At 39.9% G+C, this 10,637-nt stretch overlaps 1 protein-coding gene across 3 annotated transcripts in view; it reads right to left on the reverse strand.

Moving 5' to 3' along the window:
* The window catches only part of LOC118400960 (alpha-1,3-mannosyl-glycoprotein 4-beta-N-acetylglucosaminyltransferase C-like), a 196,645-nt gene extending 186,772 nt beyond the window's left edge, over positions 1 to 9,873 (reverse strand). For 2 of the 3 annotated variants that reach the window (XR_008075293.1, XM_035798019.2), the window contains exon 1: positions 9,539 to 9,873. The gene's annotated coding sequence lies outside the window, so the exon portion shown is untranslated. The remainder of the gene's footprint in view (positions 1 to 9,538) is intronic. The other variant, XM_035798020.2, reaches the window with a different exon arrangement.
* Between the last annotated feature and the right edge of the window lie 764 nt (positions 9,874 to 10,637).

The following is a 10,637-nucleotide window of genomic DNA, read 5'->3' on the forward strand; positions in this document are numbered from 1 at the left end:
ATAAGAACAATGGTGCAACACAAATAAAAGTTCTATTATTTTAGAACAAATGCGCTTTCTCCCGTGTTGGAAAGTGGTTGCTGTCCGCGGTTCCGAAACACATCTGTGTTTCGCTGTCGAACTGTCGAACACGCTGTCGAACTGGCGCCATTTCCTAGACCATGCTGCTATGTGCATAATAGCAAAGTTAACCCGCATATTGGTGTTGAGAACGATGCGGCGGAGTTAGAAGAGAAAACAGCCCTTGCCTTAATTGTCTAAGAAAAGTGAGGAGAGAGAAAACCAACTTATTTATGTCTACTGTATAATCAATAGCCTAACTGTTAAATGTGCCTGGATTGATAAATAAACCATATATCTCTACAGAAATAAGACAGATCCTGGTTCTGTTGCCTGTTTTTGAGTGTTTGTGTAATAACCTGCTGATTCCGTGAGCACCAAGCCTCACGCAACCACATTGAATAAACAAATTATGCCGTTTTTAATCTTTGCTGTGCTGTATTAAAGACTTTACACATCTCTGGTATTTTTTATTTTTTATTTAGCGTTGTTTACATTGTTCCAAACATTCAGAAAAATGATATTGTTATCGAATAGCACCTGTTTGGCGCACATAATATGCACACAGTGCTTTCTCCTTACCTTATTTATCTTGATTTCCAGTATTTTCCACGGTCAGATTTATTTGACACATCTGAATTCCCCGTTACACGCTGAGCAACCACAAAACATTCCCCCATTTCTAATTTATTTGTCACATCCTCTGCATCCATTTTGCTGTCAGGTGTTACAGTGTTCAAAGTTTGTTATAACCAATTTATTGTTGTGATTATGATATGCTATGCTACAGGTCAGGTCCTATGCATTGCATGCACGTGAACAATACTGTACATTTTTCACAAACAGAGCAAGGGTTGAAAGAATAGGGAATGCTTTTCCTATACAAATAAGGGATTTCGGGAACATAACTTTTCAGTCAAAAATGCCTGTAATTATGTTGCAGCTTCAGCAACACAGACAGTGCGATCCACACTGTTGATGTTCTATGGTGGGCGCTGCAGAAGGGAGGAGAGACAACAGTCACTCGCTGTTTTTTCTTTTAAACACAGTGCAGCAAGTCTGAGCCAGGCCCGGCACAATCAAATCAATTGCGATCGGACTCCCTCCAGTGTCTTAATCAATTGATCAAACAGTTTGCTTAAAGCATCAGACAAGCTCAGTGCATATAGTTGATTTGATTAAAACACACACATTTTCATTTTTTTTGTCAGGGACAGCCCTAAGCCCTAATACATATAGAATTGTGAGAATAGCAATACATATCATATTGGTACCTTCGTATCGTGATAATATCATATCGTGAGGTCCCTGGCAATTTCCAGCCCTTGCAGGCATGGTAGTTCCTCACAATGAGCAGACAGACAATAGTATGCAATAATGCTAAGGAAAACATCATTCATTCCAGCCATTAAAACACGCCAACAGTGCATTCATTGTTTAATTATGAGTAATCTTGACAGCTCCACTCCCAACTGCCCACTGGGCACACACTGGTTGAATCAACGTTGTTTCCAAGTCATTTAAATTGAATTATGTTGAACCGAAATGAAATAGACATTGAATTGACTCGTGTGCCCAGTGGGTGTAGACTGACGCCTTGAGCACACCAGAATGTTATGTATGAGTCACAATAGGAGACTATGGCACTGTGTGCCCCCCGCAGCTGCAATTTTGTACATGAGGCTATAGCTGTGCATGTGGTTTTGGAGTGACATGCACCTTCTCCTTAAAAAAATTTAACAGCAGGGTCAATTCTGAATTGAACAAATTGCTCTTTAATTTGAATTAATTTCTCAAATTTGAATTCAATTTGAATTGGCCACACCCCACAGTCAGCAGAATTTGAATTGAATTTGAATGAAAGGAAGAAAGTAGAAATTCAGTGAAATTTAATAAAACTCATGCTCCAAAAAAAATTACAAATATTTACAGTGGTCTGGAAATATTCTAATATCATCTTGTGGGTTGTCTATAATAATTCATAATTCCCGTCATGTTTAAATATCAGAATACATTTCCTAGAATGCATTAGATCAAACACTGCAGTATGGAAGGAAACAATCTAATCTCATGACAAAGAAAAAAACTGAAATCTACGAGTTATAATCAAACTAATATTTGAATTCTTTGCATTAAGTGTCATATCCTTTTGATTAAAAAAAATGTGTCAAATGAATGAGACTTTCATGTTTCATTCAAATCAAATGCTGCTTCCTGTCGGGTGTGGCCAATTCTAGTTCCATTCTAATTCATTGTTTTGAATTGAATTAAGAAAATACGAATTGACCCCAACCCTGCTTAACAGCGTGTCGAATATATTCTTGGGCTGTCTATATCGTATACAGGGGTATTTGAAAATACAAACTGTATGATATTAATTTATTTATTTATTTTTACATTTAAATATTGCGGGGGGGTAGTAGTGCCCCTTGTGTGCACATTGGGTAATACCGTATACCCCTGTATGGTATAGAAACAGTATGAAAGTATGAAAATCTGGATACAGCCCAGCCCTAAATGGTTAGAATGAGACATAGCTTTGTTGGCTGCCAATGTGGCGGGGTAGGTAGTTACTGTTAGAAAGCCTTGAAATGAAGTGCTGTGTGGCAATACACTGCAAAAGTTGGAGAAATACAACACATGTAGCATACTGTACAGCACACACCACACGGCAGGCGAACCACATTCAGCGGTCCTGACTGACTCCCCCACACACTTGAAATTGGTTAATTCAACCAGACCACACATCCTGAGTACACGAGGCGAGACAACTCACTGTCAAGGATGAGTGCAGCGATGGGAGAGATGGAGGAAGAGAGAGGCAGGTACAAAAATGACAGACAGTGACAGCAAGAATGAGACCGAGAGAGGCAGAAGGGAGAGTGACAGTGAGAGATAGAGAGAAAGATGCACAGAGAGTGGCATAGAAAGACCATGAGATTTGCCTCTAGGTCTACCTCTAACAACAACACAAAACAGCATGCTGAAAAGAGAGATTGTGATCATCCGAAGTTGCTAGCAGCAGAGAGAGCAAATATTATACTCTAGCTTTACATAGCAAACCCTGAAATAGCCCAGCTACAGGCAGCTACACTCACCTGCCTGTTGTACTGCTGTATGTTTAAGAAGTATCTTTCTCTGCTTGTTCTTCTGTCTGTGTCTGTCTGAGAAGCATGAGGGAGATGCTCTGTACTGCATGCTGCCACCAGTTTAAATGATCTCCAAGACTCACACAAGATAAAATCATTCCCAGCTAGCACATTTGGTTCCTTGGAAGTTGTGGTATCTTATTTTTTAGGTTTCTCATTGGTTCTGGGAAGGAAGCCATAAGTTTCCTGACCAGTAAAATTGAATGTTTTATTTATTTATTCTGGGAACGTTCATTTTTAGGTTGCAGGGGGGTTCTGAGAACCTTTTACTATGGTCCCCTGAAAGTTGTACTGGGAGGTTTTATTAAAGTTCTGAGAACCAAAATGCTAGATTATTTGAAGGTAATTAAATCACTTTCTGAGAAATTTTTCAAAAGTGTGTGAATGTTTTCAATGAAATGTTAAGGTTATTTGGAGGTTTTTGGATAACTCCCTTCAAACGTTCACTGGACGTATCAATAACTTTGGATTAACTGTTTTGAACTCCAAGCACAAATAGGACACATGGCAATTACTTTGCTTAGGCATTAGTCATGCAAACACATGTATTCTTTTTATTTTGGCCCGGCAACAGAGAGATTTGAATCTATGATCTTCTGTTGTCTATCCATGGAATTAATCCACTGCACCACCAGGATGGAGCTAACTTGCCATGTTTTTTTTTAAACTCATGCAAAGCTGTTCAGTTTAGTCTATTCAAACAGACCCCATTTCAAAGGAAGCATGCACTCATTAAGATCAGGTGTGGCCAATTAGTGAGCGTGGCCAACACACCTGAACACACTTAACAAGATAGAGTTTTGTTGACGCTGAGAACAGAATGTATGTTTTTTTTAACATTCTTTCTTAAAAAGTTCTTTGAACATTACTAATGTTTTCTTGTGGTTGTTATGGAACATTTTCATAATGATAAGAACATTACATTAAATAGAACAATGAGGAAACCTGTAGGAAACGTTATGCTGAAGTACTGAAATTCCTACAAAAGAATGTTGTTTCTTAACTATTTGAGAACATTCCCAATGTCAAACCAGTTGGAGAACGTTCCTAGAACATTACCAAAAAAAATATTAAATGTAACCATGTTGAAACCTTAAGGAAATGTTATTTTAAAGTAATGAAATACCAATAAAATAGCGTTATTTTGTCATGTTCTTTAAATGTGCTGAGAATGTTCCAAAGCCAAACCAACTATCCTGCACCATTTCCAGAAGGTTGTGGGAAGGCTGTATACAAAATAACCATAGGACAACCACACACACTCACCAAGATCTACGAAATATTTGGTTCTCAGAACGTTATGTGGTATCTAGGTTGTCTCAAAAAACTGCTGTAAACAATGGCAATCGGTAGCCGTGCTATCTCTCTTTCTCTCGCAATCCCCTCCCTATCTCACAGCCCAACTCTTCACCAAAGTGTCACTAACTGTTTCTGCCCTCCCTGCCACTCATTGACTTGCCTCTCATTTCTCCCTCCACACTCCATATTTTTTTAACAAGCTTCTCTCCTTACAGTACCACTCTACGCCATCAACGATGCCAGTAGAACAAATAACAACACATCCGTGACTCACAGCACATTACATTATAACGATGGTAAAAGAGCACAAGCTTCAGAACAACTTTCCCTCATGACAATAGCACTCAGATCAATGCAGAAATGCAGCAATGCCTCCCGTGTTCAACAAGACACGTCTATGGTGATAGAGACTCATTTTTAACAGAAAATAATGAGAACATTTGGCCACCATTTTACTATCTCAACTCCTGATATTTTCCAAATATTCTTCACCATCTAGTGCACAGCTCCAGCTGATGCAGATTACTTTTCTCACTCGAGCTAAATTCTCTTGTGACAGAATTATGCAGTCATAAAAATAAGACTGAATAAACTACAGCGGTCTTTACCATAAGCATGAGCCACAGGATGTGCAAGATCTCTGGAGGACATGATGAGAACTTTAAAACTAGGGAATTGTGGGTGAAAGTGGTCAAAAGTCAACTTTTCGCGATGTAAAATGATCCATTGAGCATACCAATGATGTTGGACAGCAATTTTTGTTTTATTGAAAATATATTCAGAATCTCAGACTGCCTGATGAAAAGTAAAGAAGATCAGAAGAACAGATCCACGTGCCTCTCAATTCCCTCGCAGACTTCGTCCTAATTCCCCAGTGCCAGCAGTTTGACAACTATGAGCCCTCCTGTCACATTTACAGTGGATAACAAAACGGACATCTAATTATCATTCTCCCTATTGGAATGTCTTGGACTAGCACACTGTTAATTGCCTGTCAGACGATATCAACAAACACCCTTTTGATGTCAAACAGCAGAAAAAAAGGATCTTTATGAGGCCATAAACACTTGCACCCTTTATGGGATGTCTCCAACAATATAGCATCTCCCAGAAAATTACTTCCATCCGTTTTATGGGAACAAAAGAAATGCCAGTTGACTCACCTTGTCACACCTTGTGGTAGAACACGAGGCCAGCAAGTTTGAAAATAAGGTCTTCAATTGAAAGTTTCATTCAAAAGGATAATCTTTCAAAGAAAATGCAATGTGCAGCAGTAAATATACATTGGAATAAAATTGCTACCTTAATGAAAAGTCGATTTGATGAAAAAGTGTGTGTGTGTGGGGGGGGTCTATTCAAAATCTTGCATCTAGGGATACAGCTTTGGGAAGCTTAGCCACACCGCCACTCAAGACTCAAATCTCAAATCTTGAGTAAACACTGGAAGCGAGACAGACAAAATCATGGGCGGCAATACGAAGGGGGGCCTACATACAGCCGTTTCTTTTTAGATTCCTCCCTCTTTTACAAACATGAAATTCAAGCTCTGCATCAGCATGATGCTCAGTGAACTAGCTAAGCATTTGACAGCCACCCAGCACCATCAGAGCAGCATCTCTGATCCCACCAAGATGGGAGCTGGATCCATGCCTCAAGTACTACGAGTCTTCGGCTGCGATCCCAAATGGCACCCTAAACCCTATATAAAGTGCACTACGTTTGAGAGTTCTGGTCAAAAGAAGCACACTAAATAATGAATATGGTGCCATTTGGGATGTAGACTTGCTTTCTGCTGCTCATCTTGGCATCGGTTCTTCACTTAATGTAGCTATCCCCCTTAACATGGCAGAGTCCACACAGACACAGTCCATTCTTTCATACAGTCAGTCTGTCATCAGCTGGCTCTAAGGCCTCTTTACACAGACTGTGTGACCAAATGAAACCATATTCCCTATATGCTGCACTACCTTTGAATAGAAGCAGTGCACTATATAGGGAAATGATGCCATTTGGGACACTTGCAGCAGTTGCTGGCTACACAGAAACAAGAGGTGCAACCAGAAACACACTTTCACGGTCACAGACAGTCTTCAGTTGCCATTGATTATGCCTCACAGTCTCACATCCTTACTGTCACAGTAAGCTTGATGGTGTCCACACAAACACTGCAAGCAAGGCTGATTAGATATTAATTGGCCCCACTGACCTTATCCCCCTGAGATAATCACAGTGCCATGCCATTGGAAAGATACATTATTACGAAACTTCTCTGGACAATTATTTATGGCATTTGTCTAATCTTTCACGGAAAGATACTTGATAACTGGTGCTCCACCCAGTTCAGCTAGATGGCTGCTTTGATTACTCACAAGCTGGCTAATGTCTGTGGACACTAGGACAGTCAACAATTAGAATATGTAGAACAAAATGTCAGTCTTTATTTTTGTTTGGAAACACAAATGTCTTCATAAAATATGCTAATATAAAAAGAGGAGAAACTGCAACTTTTAGTGTTAAATTAACTATATATTTTAATATGAAATGTGTTGCAACATTTCTGTGAATAGCTTTGATTTGACATGAAATGTGAGAAGCTCTGTTGATTGAAATTGTGATGAGGCATCATGTTCATCATTGCCTGACGCTACACCTAACTGAACAGTTTATGTGGGAGCTTAATAATCAATCACAGGCTAGGAGACAGCACTAAGAGACAACTTTTCTAGAAAACGTGTACTACTGCTGTATTGAATGTTTTCAATGATCTCTTATTGATTTCTGTAATATATAAAGAATAAAACAAGTATTTCATTTACCTTACAGTATGTCTAAGTAACAACGTTTTATCATGATACACTACTCACAGTGACCCCTAATAATGAGCCCATGCATTCTCCAGCCAACAGAAACCAGAGCTGTAATGAGTAGCTGTTTGGCCACAGGCCCTGAAGCCCAGCCTGGTCTCATAGACTAGAGGTAACATAGTAAACGTTAATTTGGGAAACTCGAATTGGTATGATATGTTACATTTGGTATGGTTACATAAGACAGACGGTTACTTAACCCTTTTAACTAACCCTTCCCTAACCCTGACCGTAACCTTTTTAGCTAACACTTCTCCTAACCCTAACCCTGACCTTAACCCTTTAACCTAACTCCTAAACTTAACCACAACCCCTAACCCAAACCCCTAGCCTAACTAACGTTAGACAGCTAGCTAACGTTAGCCACCTAACTAGAATTCATAACATATCATACACTTTGCCAATTCGTAACATATAATACGAAATGGATGATGGACATCCACAAATTAATACATACCATACATGACCAAAAATATATGGACACCTGCTCATTAGACATCTCATTTAAAAAATCATGGGTATTAATATGGAGTTTGTCCCCCCTTTGCTGCTATAACAGCCTCCACTCTTCTAGAAAGGCTTTCCGCTAGATGTTGGAACATTGCTGCGGGGACTGGCTTCCAGTCAGGAACAAGAGCATTAGTGAGGTCACGCACTGATGTTGGGCAATTAGGCCTGGCTCGCAGTCGGTGTTCCAATTCATCCGAAGGGTGTTCGATGGAGTTGAGGTCAGGGCTCTGTGCAGGCCAGTCAAGTTCTTCCACACCGATCTCGACAAACCATTTCTGAATGGACCTCGCTTTGTGCACAGGGGCATTGTCATGCTGAAACAGGAAAGGGCCTTCCCCAATCTGTTGCCACAAAGTTGGAAGCACAGAATCATCTATGTCATTGCATGCTGTAGCTTTAAGATTTCCCTTCACTGGAACTAAGGGCCTTGTCCGAACCATGAAAAACAGCCCCAGACCCTTACTCCTCCTCCACCAAACTTTACAGGTGGCACTATGCATTGGGGCAGGTAGCATTCTCCTGGCATCCGTCAAACCCTGAATTGTCCGTAGGACTGCCAGATGGTGACATTGTGCTTGGTGATCTTAGGCTTGTGTGCAGCTGCTCAGCCATGGAAACTCATTTCATTAATCTCTCGATGAACAGTTATTGTGTTGATGTTGCTTCCAGTGGCAGTTTGGAACTCAGTAGTGAGAGTTACAACCGAGATAATCGGCTCTTGTTCTGTGAGCTCGTGTGGCCTACCATTTCGAGGTTGAGCCGTTGTTGCTCATATAGGTTTCCTCTTCACAACAACAGCAGGGCAGAAATTTGACAAACTGACTTGTTGGAAAGGTGGTATCCTATGACAATGCCACATTGAAAGTCCCTGAGCTCTTCAGTAAGGCCATTCTACTGCCAATGTTTGTCTATGGAGATTGCATGGCTGTGTGCTCAATTTTATACACCTGTCAGCAACGGGTGTGGCTGAAAAAGCCAAATCCCCTCATTTGAAGGCATGTCCACATACTTTTGTATATATAGCGTATCGTACTAAATGGATTGTCTTGGATTTACGACCAGAATAATACAAAATGCACTGAGACCAGGTTGTGGACTCATGGAGCTGTCATGCTCACCCCAGGACAGGAGCTGTTCTACAAGATTAGGAAAACCTATGACAGTTTATGAACTATTATGCTTACTACAATGATGAATATATTTTTGTTTTTCAGTTACCATTGTGCTCTCTGTAATTTCCTCTCATAGTTTCTCAAAACAGTTTACCTGACATCTGTCAAGGCAGTACTTTGATGTAACATTGTTACAGGTTGCTTCTTCTAATGAAACGGCATAGTAGAAGTATACAGTAGGCTAGTATGTATTCACAAACGTTGAAATGTACAATGACATTTGAATTCATGTTGAAGTTGAATTTACAGTAGTTTAAGTTTTTCTATGAAAGGACAAACCAGGGATATGAAGTAAACCAAGTTTGTAGCTCTATTTGTGTGTACATTGTGTGTAGACAATTGGATCAAGGTATCTTATTGCATTATTTCTTAGAATGAATTAGGCTATACAGTTAGGATCCACAACGTGGGAACATATGGCTAAATCCGGGAAAATAATGCAGCAATTACTGTAGGCTATAGTAAACATGTAGAGGTTACTCACCTCATAACATAATATAGCCAGTCGTAGTTTTACCCCGCGGAGGACGTTGTCATGCTTTACTTTTCTGCAAACCCAGGTATGAAAACAGTCTACTGCTCTAGTTAGCTACTAACGTTATACATACTGTTACAGTCTTCTTCAGCTCAGAGATAGCGACGAAGAACCGGAAACCGCGTGAATTCATTGCTGCCGTAGGCTTGGTGCGCCGCCGTGTTCCCAGTGTCCAAATATTCTCTATCCCTCAGGAGGAATTCGAGAATTATACAAGGTCTGAAACCCAAATAGTCTGCTACACTAGCACCACTACAATACACTGCTGCGTATTATCTAGCTCTCCTCCCTTCGACTGCGAATAAACTGAAGGCGGCGTGTGGACTATAGTGACGCTTCGCGCGCTCAGACAGGAGCATGTCGTAATACGATCTCATCCTTTGTAACAGTTTCTACCTTTGCGAAAACATTTTTTGACAAACTCTAAATTATTGTTTTGAACCACTTCCAGCCACATCTGGTTTCATTGGTAAACTAGCAGTAGGATGCAGGGTGCTATGTTGCTCGAATAAATGTATCAACACTTGCAACTGGATACAAGTAGAGTGTAAAGTACTTAAGTAAAAATACTTTCAACGTTTTTTCTTTTCTTCCTCAGACACCCAAAAGTACTTGTTACAGTTTGACAGGAAAATGGTCTAATGTACGCACTTATCAAGAGAACATCCCTGGTCATCCCTACTGCCTCTGATCTGGTGGACTCACTAAACACAAATGCTTGGTTTGTAAATTAATATCAGAGTGTTGTAGTGTGCCCCTGGCTAACCATAAATACATTTTTAAAAGTTGTGCTGTCTGGTTTGTATAATATAAGGAATTTGAAAATAGTAACACTTTTAGCAATTCCATTTACGCTTGATATTGAAGTATATTTAAAACCAAATGCTTTTAGATTTTTACTCAATAAGTATTTTACTGGGTGACTCACTTTTACTTGAGTCATTTTCCATTAAGGTATCTTTACTTTTAATCAAGTATGACTTTTGAGTAATTTTTCCACCGCTGGATAATAGGCAGCGAAAGCAAAGGCCAGGGTAACATAACCAAA

The sequence above is a fragment of the Oncorhynchus keta genome, chromosome 22 (assembly GCF_023373465.1).
Source record: "Oncorhynchus keta strain PuntledgeMale-10-30-2019 chromosome 22, Oket_V2, whole genome shotgun sequence".
NCBI lineage: Eukaryota > Metazoa > Chordata > Actinopteri > Salmoniformes > Salmonidae > Oncorhynchus > Oncorhynchus keta.